Below are 12,557 nucleotides of genomic sequence, written 5' to 3' on the forward strand. Positions count from 1 at the left end.
CACAATCTTTTCAATACTTTTGTTGAACTATTTGAACAGTACAGCCTACATGTATAAGCTACTATTTGAGGATTACTTTTTAACAAATAGAATTATTGAACGGAATATGGCAAGCCTGCTGCCCACTGTTACCTTGGGTACGGAATTGTTTGAATTCAGTAAGGAAATAACTTTTTAAAAAAATGTCTACCTGTACAAGGGCTTCAAAAATTGACAGAGAATGGTATCAGTGCTGATAATCATTATAAATAAGAGGGTGTCAGAGAGTTGAGAAGTTTTGTAACTATCAGACAGAACTAATGGGGGAAGTGCGGTAACTTTGTAATTACAGAAATCTTTGAGGTGATCACATGTAGAATATAAAATAAACAAAGTATAATGGATATACATGCCTATTCATAATCAATAAAACAAATCTTAATATGCCATTACTTTATGGTCTGGTAAAATGATATGATCATAATATTTAAAAGATTAGGGCATTTACAGATCTATTAAAAATAAAATAAAAATTATTTTCTCTTTCTAAAGATATGGCAAACCAGTATGCACATCTTTTTTATTTCAGTAGTCAAAGAGCCTCCAAGATGACTCGCCTGGCAGTCAATATTCAATGCTGTCAACCTTCTATGGCAGACTATGGATGATTGACCAGCTATCTGGGTCACTAATGGAACTTGCAGAGGTAGACTTGCTACTGGTGGCAGGGATTCTTCCCACTTGGCTCCAGATAACTCTGCAAGCCAATGTCCTAAAAGGTAGGATGGCGCTAGCTGTTTAAGCAATATAAAGCTCACCAGTGCTTTTTAATTAGTAAGCTGCGAGGCTTTAGCTGGTATAACAGCAGCACTACCTATTCACATTTGAAGATCACTAAACCTTGGCTCTGCCAACCTGTGCTCAAACTCTCTAGACTTAGATAAGTGGGATAGGTCCAGTGGAGAGACAGTGTGCCCAATACAATCCATTCGCCCAATACAGAGTGTATTAGGCAAATGGAAATTCTACAGGTATAGCAGATTCTTCAATAGCTTTGTTCAGAGACTCTTAAATATGATGATGAGTTTTCATGTGTGGCAGGTACACAATTTAACAAAACAAAGTGTTTATGCACATTACTTTGCTGCTTCTAACAGTGCTGGCCTGAATTTCCTTAAAAATACTACTGATAGTTTTGACATTCATTCAAATGTGCTGAAAATACAATAGGCCATAATTTGCAGGCGTCTGCCGTTAATTAGACATGCCCTCGCATATTTAGGTTTTTAAATATTTTGCGCGGCAAGTTACTGAAAGTGCAAGCCAATAACGTCGTAGCGAGGGAAACAGGGCATCTGGGACCTGAGTGAACAGGACAAGCAACTGGGTATCTCCTTAACCAATCAGATTGAAAGATTGTGAAATTAACAGCGCAAGGACTGAGAAAGAAGTGTAAGTTAAAATGGGTGAATTCAATGTCAAATCAGGTACAGAAAGAGAGGGAAGGAAAGTTTGGATTAAGATAGAGAAAAAAAGAGGCAGAAAGGAAAAGCAAAAAAAAATTGACATTTTTAACAACAATTAAAACCTGAACGAATGAGATCCCACACTTGTAATAGTTAATTTTCAGTGCCAGAGAGGTTGAAGGAAGTAATTAACACTTATCATGTCGTTAAAAGGGTCCTTAGACTGACATGGACAAACTTTCTGTGGCAAGTCTAATTCGTATCTACGGCACAAATACAGGAACTTCACGCCGTTCAATACATTTCAATGGTGAGGCAGACAGCGAGATGCCGTTTTTGGGAAGCTAACAGCGGAGCAACGCATCTTCGGCAGCAACTTTTGGATATCCGCTTTTAACTGCTTATTTGCCCTCGCCTGAAGTTGCTGTAGCATTTGCGCATAAATAATGGCGAGCGCCATTAGCCTTACTGTTATTTTGACAGCAAATTCTGACCCAATGGGCTCGATTTTAAAAGGACGGTGGGATGGCAGCGAAGGGTGGGGGGGGGGGGTGGGTCAATGGGCACGCGGCAAACCCGAATAATAAAAACTTATCGTTCCCCACGCGATCGCGACTTAATTGGAGGCCATTAATCTTGTTTCCGGGTTTGCCTGGAGTGTCTGGATTTAAAGGGCCATTGCTCCAATGGATTTTGCTGGAGCAAACAGCAAGAAGACTCACTGGAGCAGCACAAGGGCAAGGCTGCTCCAAGATTCAGTGATGCCTCACTTCAACTGCTACTGGCCGGAGTGAGAAGGAGGAGGGAACTATTTTACCCGGTTAACAGGAGGAAGCGCCCTGCCTCTGCCACCCAGAAGGCCTGGCTCAAGGTGGCAGAGGAGGTCACGAGCAGGAGCAACATATTCCGCATTTGGGTCCAGTGCAGGAAGCGTTTCAATGACCTAACTAGGTCAGCAAAAGTGAGTACACTTACTGATTCTCCTGCATTCCGTGGTGCACATCACACTCCCCCCCCCCCCCCCCACCAACTCATTCTGCACTGCCAAGACTACTCCATCACATCACTCCTCACACCCACTTAAGGCTCATCCTTAACTTACCTGTACATCCTGAGCAAGTCCTCACCTCCCCATTTGTGACCCCACCACTACCACTCACCCCACTCCTGGTCCAATGTGATGTCTCTGTCATGTTTTTCATTTATATTTGGTTTCTGTTAAAGTCACATTAAATGTTATCATTCTCACCACTACGGCCACATCTTGCCCATTCTTGACTGGCTTTTGTGATAGCGCCCTTTCATGTGCTTCACCATGAACAGCGACACTTGATGCCACCCAATGGGTCACTTTACAGTGGATGTATATGTAGTTGCAGGACTGTTTTGTGCAGGGGAGGGGAGATTGGAGTTGGCACTGGTCATAGGAACATAGGAACAGGAGTAGGCCATTCAGCCCCTCATCAAATGGCGGAGCAGGCACAAGATCATGGCTGATCTGTGATCTAACTCCATATACCCGCCTTTGGCCCATATCCCTTAATACCTTTGATTGCCAAAAAGCTATCTATCTCAGATTTAAATTTAGCAATTGAGCTAGTATCAATTGCTGTTTGCGGAAGAGAGTTCTAAACTTCTACCACCCTTTGTGTGTAGAAATGTTTTCTAATCTCGCTCCTGAAAGGTCTGGCTCTAATTTTTAGACTGTGCCCCGTACTCCTAAAATCCCCAACCAGCGGAAATAGTTTCTCTCTATTCACCCTATCTGTTCCCCTTAATATCTTATAAACTTCGATCAGATCACCCCTTAACCTTCGAAACTCCAGAGAATTGGTGTGAGGACTGGACTCTTCTTCTCACTGTCTGGTCTTATGAAAACCGTTCACATATCAGTGACTCGCTGGCCTCACAAGCAGCCAGGTGAGCTGCTGTTTTGCCCTGGGGTTCGTCCACCTCCTCCTCCTCCTCCTGCTCCTCCTCAATGTGGATGGCAGATATGGATGGTGGAGGAGGGCATGGGGCGCCATGTTTGCAGGACACAACACACTACTATAATGCGACCCACTCTAGCTGGTGCGTACTGAAGCGCTCTCCCAGAACGATCGAGGCCCCGAAATCGCATCTTGAGCAGCCCTATCGTATGTTCAATTATAGACCTGTTGGTGATGTGGCTGTCGTATCGACCCTGTAGCTCGCTGATGGGGTTCCTCAGAGGTGTCATGAGCCACATGTGCAGGGGGTATCCCTTGTACCCGAGGAGCCAGCCCTTAAGGATGTTCGGTGTGTGGAAGAGGCCTGGGATGTTGGATTCCTTCAGAGTGAAAGAATCATGGCAGCTGCTAATGAATCTAGTGCACACATGAAATCTTTTGCGGTGGTCACAAATGAGCTGAGTGTTGATGGAATGATACCCCTTTCTGTTGATGAACAGTCCTGGCTCGTGTGGAGGTCCTCATATTTCTGTATGTGTGCAATCAATTGCACCCTATACACGTGGAATCCCACTGCCCTCTCCGTTTGGCTGAGGTTGTCCATGGGGAAGTTGATGTACTGCGAGGCCCTGCGAAACAAACCGTCGGTGACCTGCCTTATGCACTTGTGCGCAGACGACTGAGACCCCAGCGATGTCACCGGTGGCACCCTGGAATGATCTGGAGGCGAAGATGGTGCCAGTCTGAGGGAGTCCGTAAAGTTGGTAAATATGTGTCAACAGAACAATTCTGAGTGGAAACTAAGAATTTTCAGTGTAACCACAAAAGATCTCCCAGCCAAAAGTTTGTCTGAAAGAACAGAGTGCCCTGCTGCAATAACTCACCTTTATCCCCACCTGTCAAACAAGCATTTCAATGGCTGCCGGCTGAAACACATCTCCTAAAACATGGAGTGTTTCCCACAGCACGGGAAACACGCTGAGGCTGAATGAAAATCGGTCCCCTGCCTTAATCGCCATGAAATTAACTACATCAAATATTTAAACTATCTAAATAACTGTGTTAACTATCATCCCGCCGGCTTTAATTGCCGGTGGGACTTCCGCATTCGTGAGGCGCCCACGCACTCATACGCGTCTGTGGGGAACTCGGAAGTCAGCGGGTTGGAGCCGGCTTCCTCACCTGCTCAGGATTGCCTCGATTTTTGGAGCTCCCCGCCCCCAACATACCTGCACTTCAGCTTGAAAATCGAGTCCAATGTGTTTGCATATCACAAGATTACTGTAGAATCATTTTTGTAACAGTAGGAAAACTAAAAAGAACTCAACAATGTTCTGCAGTAAAAGAGCGAGTATTTAACACAAATATTACTTGGAAGTGATTATAAGACAGTAATCTCGTTGAGGTGCTTAAATGAATGTTCATACTTTCTATATATAGTCATTTTAAGAAATTCTTTCTGTAAGTTTATGTTTTAGAGAGTTTTTGGGTTATATGGTATTGATGTTAGTGCCAACAGCCTATGCATTCCTTGTGACTTATCTGTGATGACATTCACACTGAAGAACTAACAACTTTGCTGAAATTACTGCAGTTTATTGCTAAGTTATTTGCATTTAATTATGGATAAAATCCATGGTTGGTGTTTATTTTTCTCGCTTCTAATTTTTCCTCACTCTCTTTTAGGTATGCAGTATTTTCAGCAGAGAGCGTGGGCAAACAATTTGCTTCCATGACTTTGCTAATATTTTTTGTCTGGTTGCTAATAGACATGTGAAAGCAGGCTAGGGTGACTCACTCTCCGATTGTCCCTCCTTCTTTGTGGGGAAGTGCTTGACCACTACTCTGCACCTCACTGCTGATGACACAGCCCAAATCAAGAAAAGGCCTGGCAAGACTATACTATTACTGCATGCCTTGGAGGTTAGATATTAAAAATATATATGGTTGAAACACATTTAAAATTAATGTACCCTAAATTTAAATTAATTGGCAAACCACAGGACATTCAACACATGTACGTGAAACAATTTTGTCAAGTTAGCAAAACACCGCTGTCTATGTAAGCAGGATGGAAATAAGGCAGTTCTGTTTTCAGTATCTGCACTCATTAATTAAAACAGTCACAACTTGGAAACAATGGTGTATGTATACAGAAGGAAAATTTTTAAATTGTTTTTTGTTAAATCTGATCCCTGTGTTGTGTGCAACTATCTTGAATTTTTTGTGACATTTGATATTTTAAATCTGTGTAGATTACAAGTTTACAAAGTACTGCATGCACAATAAAAATGTTGGAAATGTAATCCTAGAATCATAGAATGATACAGCACAGAAAGAGGCCATTCGGCCCATCGTGCCCGTGCCAGCTTTTGAAAGAGCTATCCAATAGTCCCGCTTCCCTGCTCTTTTCCCATTGCCCAGCTAGTTTTTCCTATTCAAGTATTTATCCTATTCCCTTTTGAAAGTTATTATTGAATCTGCTTCCACCACCCTTTCAGGCAGTGCATTCCAGATCATAACAACTCGCTGCGTAAAAATCTTTCCTCATGTCGCCTCTTGTTCTTTTGCCAATTACCTTAAATCTATGTCCTCTGGTTACCGACCCTTCTGCCACTGGAAACTATTTCTCCTTATTTACTCTATAAAAACTGTTCATGATTTTGAACACTTCTATCAAATCTCCCCTTAACCTTTTTTGCTCTAAGGAGAATAACCCCAGATTCTCTAGTCTCTCCACGTAACTGAAGTCCCGCATCCCTGGTAACATTCGAGTAATTCTCTTTTGCATCCTCTCTGAGGCCTTGACATCCTTCCTAAGGTGTGGTGCCCAGAATTGGACATACTATTCCAGCTGGAGCCTAACTAGTGTTTTATAAAGGTTGAGCATAACTTCCTTGCTTTTGTACTCTATGCCGCTATTTATAAAGCCAAGGATCCCAGATTTTTCAACTTGTCCTGCCACCTTCAAAGACTTGTGTACATACACCCCCAGATCTCTCTGTTCCTGCACCCTCTTTAAAATTGTACCATTTAGTTTATATTGCCTCTCCTCATACTTCCTACCAAAATGAATCACTTCACACTTCTCTGCATTAAGTTTCATCTGCCATGTATCTGTCCATTTCATCAGTCTGTCTATGTCCTCCTGAAGTCTGTTACTATGCCTTTAACAAATCCATGCTGGCTTTCAATTATTAACCCATATTTTTCCACGTGCTAATTAATTTTGTCCTGGATTAATATCTCTAAAGGTTTCCCCACCACCGCGTTAAGCTGACTGGTCTTTAGTTACCGGGTTTATCCCTCTCCCCTTTTTTGAACAGGGGTGTAACATTTGCAATCCTCCAGTCCTCTGGCACCACTCCCATATCTGAGGAGGATTTGAAGATTGTGGCCTGAGCCTCCACAATTTCCACCCTTACTTCCCTTAACAACCCAGGATGCATCCTGTCCGGACCGGGTGACTTTTCTACTTTGAGCGCTGCCAACTTTTTAAGTACCTCCTCTTTTTATCTATTTTTATCCTATCCAACTTCTCTACTACCTCCTCCTTTACTGTGACATTGGCAGAATCCTCTTCTGTAGTGAAGACAGATGCAAAGTACTCATTTAATACATCAGCCATGCCCTCTGCCTCCACAAGATGATTTCCTTTTTGGTCCCTCTTCAGCCCTACCCTTCCTTTGACTACCGTTTTACTATTTATATGTTTCTAAAAGACTTTTGGGTTCCCTTTTATGTTACCCTCTAATCTACTCTCATACACTCTCTTTGCCCCTCTTATTTCCTTTTTCAGTTCTCCTTTGTACTTTTTGTATTCAGCTTGGTTCTGTACTGAATTATGAACCCAACATTTATCATAAGCCTCCTTTTTCTGTTTCATTTTACTCTCTATGTTTTTAGTCATTCAGGCAGCTCTAGCTTTGGATGCCCTTCTTTACCCCCTCGTAGGAATGTGTCTAATCTACCAGTATTCTGAAACCTTTTGCCGGTTAAAAAGCACGCGTGGCGAGTGTATGCCTGCATTTGTGCTATGATTCTGTCTATGTCTCTGAAGACTAAGATGTCACCTCAGTAAGTCAGAAACACTCCCATTTTTCACTGAAAATCATAAATAGTTTCGTCTGAAATTCTGGGTTGCATCACAACCTGTTCATTAAAAAGAACAATTAGCCACAAGGGAACTGGATGGCACAGTAAGGTTAAGTCTCTCCCTTCTAACTCATAGATGAGGTCACAACTCATCGATGAGCTCACAACTCATCGATGAGCTCAGATGTCTAACAGCTCTAGTGAAAGATGTCAGTGCAAGAGCATATTGCTGGATCTTAAAGGTTTATCCAATTTTATGCATCTTATTGAATTTTCTTCCTTCTTTGTCTTTTTCCAATTTCCTCGTCTCCTCTGCCCTCCCAAAGGTGTTAATGGCTAGCTGAGGTATAGTTCCACAGGCACCGGTAGTCCACTGGTACCTGACCTAAACAGTCATTTGAACCTTAACATTGAGCGGTGGCAGTCCGTTTGATCTCAGGAGGCATCACAGCTGAGAGATGCACAAGCACAAGCAGCAGGGACAATAGCCAATTTTTCCTTCCCTAACCTAGGCCAATTGTTGTACCCCTACTGTTGCCTGCATGAGATCGGCTAACTTTGCATAAACCAGGGACTGAACCTGGTACCTTTCCGTTTGATATAGCTCAGTTATTCGGTGCCCAAATTCACTAAGCTATCAGGGGACCATTTAATGTGTGTGCATGAGCACATTAAATGAGGAAGTGCCACGTCTTTATTTTTTTTTTAAATCACTCAATCTCAGCAAAACCTGGAAAGAAGGTGTTTACAGTTAGAAAACAGGAACTAGAAATCAAAAGCTTCTTTTAGATTGCACTTGGGGGGGGGGGGGGTGCCAAGGCCACCACAAGGTGACCAGCCTTAGTGAATCTGGCAAGTTTACTTTGGAGATTTCATTGGCTGCTCAAGCCATGTATGCCAGGAACTAGCGGCCCTAACATCCCATTAAGTACAGTATAAGAGAAACTAAAGAATGGTTAATTATCTGCAGAGCGGACTGTGGTTGGCTCTTCCGGATTTATTCAATTTTTTTATTCATTCACGGGACGTGGGCATCACTGGTAAGGCCAGCATTTATTGCCCATCCCTAATTGCCCTTGAGAAGGTGGTGGTGAGCCGCCTTCTTGAACCGCTGCAGTCCGTGTGGTGAAGGTTCTCCCACAGTGCTGTTAGATAGGGAGTTCCAGGATTTTGACCCAGTGACGATGAAGGAACGGCAATATATTTCCAAGTCGGGATGGTGTGTGACTTGGAGGGGAACGTGCAGGTGGTGTTGTTCCCATGCGCCTGCTGCCCTTGTCCTTCTAGGTGGTAGAGGTCACGGGAGGTGCTGTCGAAGAAGCTGCAGTGCATCTTGTAGATGGTACACACTGCAGCCATGATGGGCCAGTGGTAGAGGGAGTGAAGGTTTAAGGTGGTGGATGGGGTGCCAATCAAGCGGGCTGCTTTGTCCTGGATTACCCATTGACTGCTGGCTTATAAACCTCTTTCCTGTTGTAGATCATAGCTTCAGTTATTGGTGTAAATGTAATACATCACCATTAATAATAAGCTACATTAATCTCAGCAAACTGCACACTGCATTATTTAGTTTTTGCATCTTATCGAGCTTTTTTTTGTTTTTCTATTTCTTTGCTCCATTAGTTTTCAACCATTAAAATTAGTTGTTACTAATCATCCATTGGTCTAAGTAATAGTACTCCATTATGGCAGATACACTGTTTCACATGCCTGAGGGTAAAAACAAAAAATGTAATATTAACTAATTCATTGTTGTCTGAATACTGATAAAATAAGAAGTAAACCTGCTTTACTTAATGTTTTTGTGTGTGTATTCTGGGTAATTATTAATGGAAGTATGTGAATATTGAGCTTTTTTACAATACTGGTCAGAGGTGCAACTCTAGAACATTGAATGCCATGTATCTGACCATGTGAATATACTAAACAAGTAGTTTATTTTTTAAGTAGTGCTAATTCTTGTCCCTACTCTATACAGTAGTTTAAATGCAGGATTGGCCATATGCTGAATCAGAGTTGCTGAAGATTGTATTGACTTTGAGAAATCTAAAGCTTTTCCCTGCTCTCAGCTAACACCAGGGGTTGGTTTGTGAGAAATCTGTCTTGTTGTCTTCAATTGAGTTCTGTTCTTAAGCCATTTAATATATATGCCAAAAGCAGTTTAAATCTTAAGGTAGACATGCACATGTAGAAATATGTCACCGCTGATAACAAACAGCAAGCTTTCAAGCCGCAGGCTGCTCAATGTGAACCACGACTGCAACCATACTGATTCCTGTCACCATGGCAACATGCAACCAGTACAAGAACCACAATATCTGACTTGCACACACAACAAAGAGCAGAATACAACAGAATACCCAAAAATCACTTTGGTTTCTATATCTACTACACTGCATTGTGCACCAATGTTAACACACAGACTTCACTCAGCAAGTACCTGTCCAGTTTTGATCTGGGCAGTCTGGTTTTCAGGTGGGCTCCCTGGTAATGATTGCTATATATAAAATATTTAAATGCCCGGCAATTGCAGGTATTGATAAAGTATTGTGAAGTCTGCTGTGTGGAAAAAAATGTAATTAATTAAGATTGCATTTGTAGCTGGGTTCCAGCCCAGCTATTTAAGATCTTGAAAGGCACATCTGAAGATCCCTAGGCGTAGGTAGTAAACCACAAATATATCTCAAGTGTCTGTTACTCCTCAAGCTTGAAGGAGGGCTCAGCCTCCTCAATGATGGGCACAACCACTGGACTGTACAGCACTGGGGAATCATGGCCTGGAATTAGGGTTGGCAACTCTGGTTGAAGATTTGATCATATGATGTTCTGTGGTTAGTAGTAATCCTATAACCTAGCAATATTCACCCTGTAACTGCAGCCAGAATCACCCTGCACTGCACAAGTTGTGGTCAGGCTTATCAGTTGATATAACTTTTAACAGGCCCTATCTCTCTCCCTATCTCCTTGGACTCTGTATGAAGGTGATAACTCTGATGTGGGAGCCTCAGTGAGAGCTGATCTGTACTTGGACTTCGCAGCATCCACCAGCCAGTCCAGTTTCAGGGCCATTGTCTTTGAAACCACTGGAATAGCAGATAAAGGAATTGCATACAAATGCATTAACCATTCGTACACCAGTATCTGCATGTCATTTCAAGGTCATAGAGTGTTTAGTTAAATCTTACAATTTGAATGAATTCAATATTGAAAAATATTAAACACTGTAACAATAACTGTAACTTTAGCTAAATTTGCCTTTCAGTTTTGTGGATTTAATCCATTTTCAGAACAATTATACTACACATAGACTGCCATTATGCTCTTCTGCCATAATGGGGCACTGTTACCCTTTGACTAATCCATTGTAAGTGCTTCTAACTGGGAAAAGGTTCTGTGGTCTGACAAAAGAAAATAAGAGCTTTCTGGGTGTGATAAATGGACATTTATGATATAACAATGAAATGACCTCCATAACGATAATAAATGTTCCACAATAAATGCTACTGCACAAAAACAGAAAACTAAAAATACAATACATCACCCAATTCTCCGGGAATGCTCACTCACTGTCAGAACATGCAGAAAATTACATTTGATAAAAAAGAAATGGTGTAGTGAGATTTTGTTCATGTTTCTGTAAGTTTTTATTTCTTACTGCGTGGTATGCTAGGGGTTGGGAAGGAGCTGGAAACACAACTGCCTTAAAAATAACCTCCACCTTCATATGGGATAACTTCTGAATCCTTGAAATTACTTTCTGCTTTTCAATCACTTAGCTCAATGTTGTTCATATTTGAAAGCTGAATAGGAAGAGCAAAGCCAAAGAATATTGAAGGCTTGTGGAATATATTGCAGTAGGTACAGGCCACCATCCCTACTGCTTCCATGAGCTAATATGGTTTCATAGGGCATAGTTTAATTACGCAATTAGTCGCAGCTTGGAAAATTGTATTGTGTTACTGTGGAAACAGAGTAAGTTATTTTCAAGCAGCAATTAACCCCAGTTCTAGTTATTGTTAGTTTTTCTCCAACTCCCTTAGCTTACATTTAATTTTTAAATTAGTATGTTTCTGCCTTTCTCATCAATCATCATGGGGTTTTTCAATGTAACTTCTGAAAATTCTTCAGATGCTACATACAATTTACTCTTGTACTAAAATTGCAGTTCATCCTCCAATGCCTACTGGTGAAAGCACCATCAAAAGTAACATCAAACCATACAGATCATAAGGTCCTCAGTTCAATTTGTGATCAGTGGCGAGTTAGCCGAATTCAGCTGGCGCAACAGTCAGGATGTTACAAGTAGTCTCAGCATCCCTGAGAGACAAATATGAAGTATTTTTGTCCAAGATGTAGAATGGTATTGGGTCCTTTAATTGTCACAAGAGTTTAAAATCAGCTTCACTCACAGAAAATCATGCCTCAGTTTATTTTTATACAATAGTTGCAACAATTAGTCATTTTGTCTAAACCTAATATCCAAGGGAATGATCAAGCCATTCAGTTCAAATACAAACATCGTATGGGATTGATTCAAATATGTCTGATTGGCTGCTGCCTTGGATTTTATTTAACAGACTGTACTAAATGTACTTAGTTCAGGCTGTTTTTTTGGGAAGTATTTCTCAACCTGCATGGTTGAAATTGGAAAGTCCATCTGAGGCTTCAGAGAGAGATTGTCAGGTCAGACAGCTTCTGTGGACATTGGGAGAGAAAAAGGTACCACTATGTAAGAAGATTATGTAAATTATAGTTTTGCACAATTGTTGTGACTGTTTAATATTCACCACCTACTTAGTTAAGCTAAATGACTACTGTAAAATCTACACTATGGCACTGCTCATGTTCACTTATTTAGACCCAATTTTAACCCTGCCTCCTCAGCGAAAACTGGGCAGGTGAGTAGTTAAAATTGGGGCAGCGATTCACCTCCTCTGATCATGCTGCCTTCCTAGAAGACGTAATCTTAAACTGCTGTATTTAGCAGGTATGCAGGATACCTCCAAGATGGCAGCGGAGTCCTGCTTTAAATATGCAGATGAGGCAAACCTGGCAGCAAGTGGATTCAGGGCCAGAAAAGTGAGTT

The sequence above is a fragment of the Heptranchias perlo genome, chromosome 7 (assembly GCF_035084215.1).
Source record: "Heptranchias perlo isolate sHepPer1 chromosome 7, sHepPer1.hap1, whole genome shotgun sequence".
NCBI classification, from domain to species: domain Eukaryota; kingdom Metazoa; phylum Chordata; class Chondrichthyes; order Hexanchiformes; family Hexanchidae; genus Heptranchias; species Heptranchias perlo.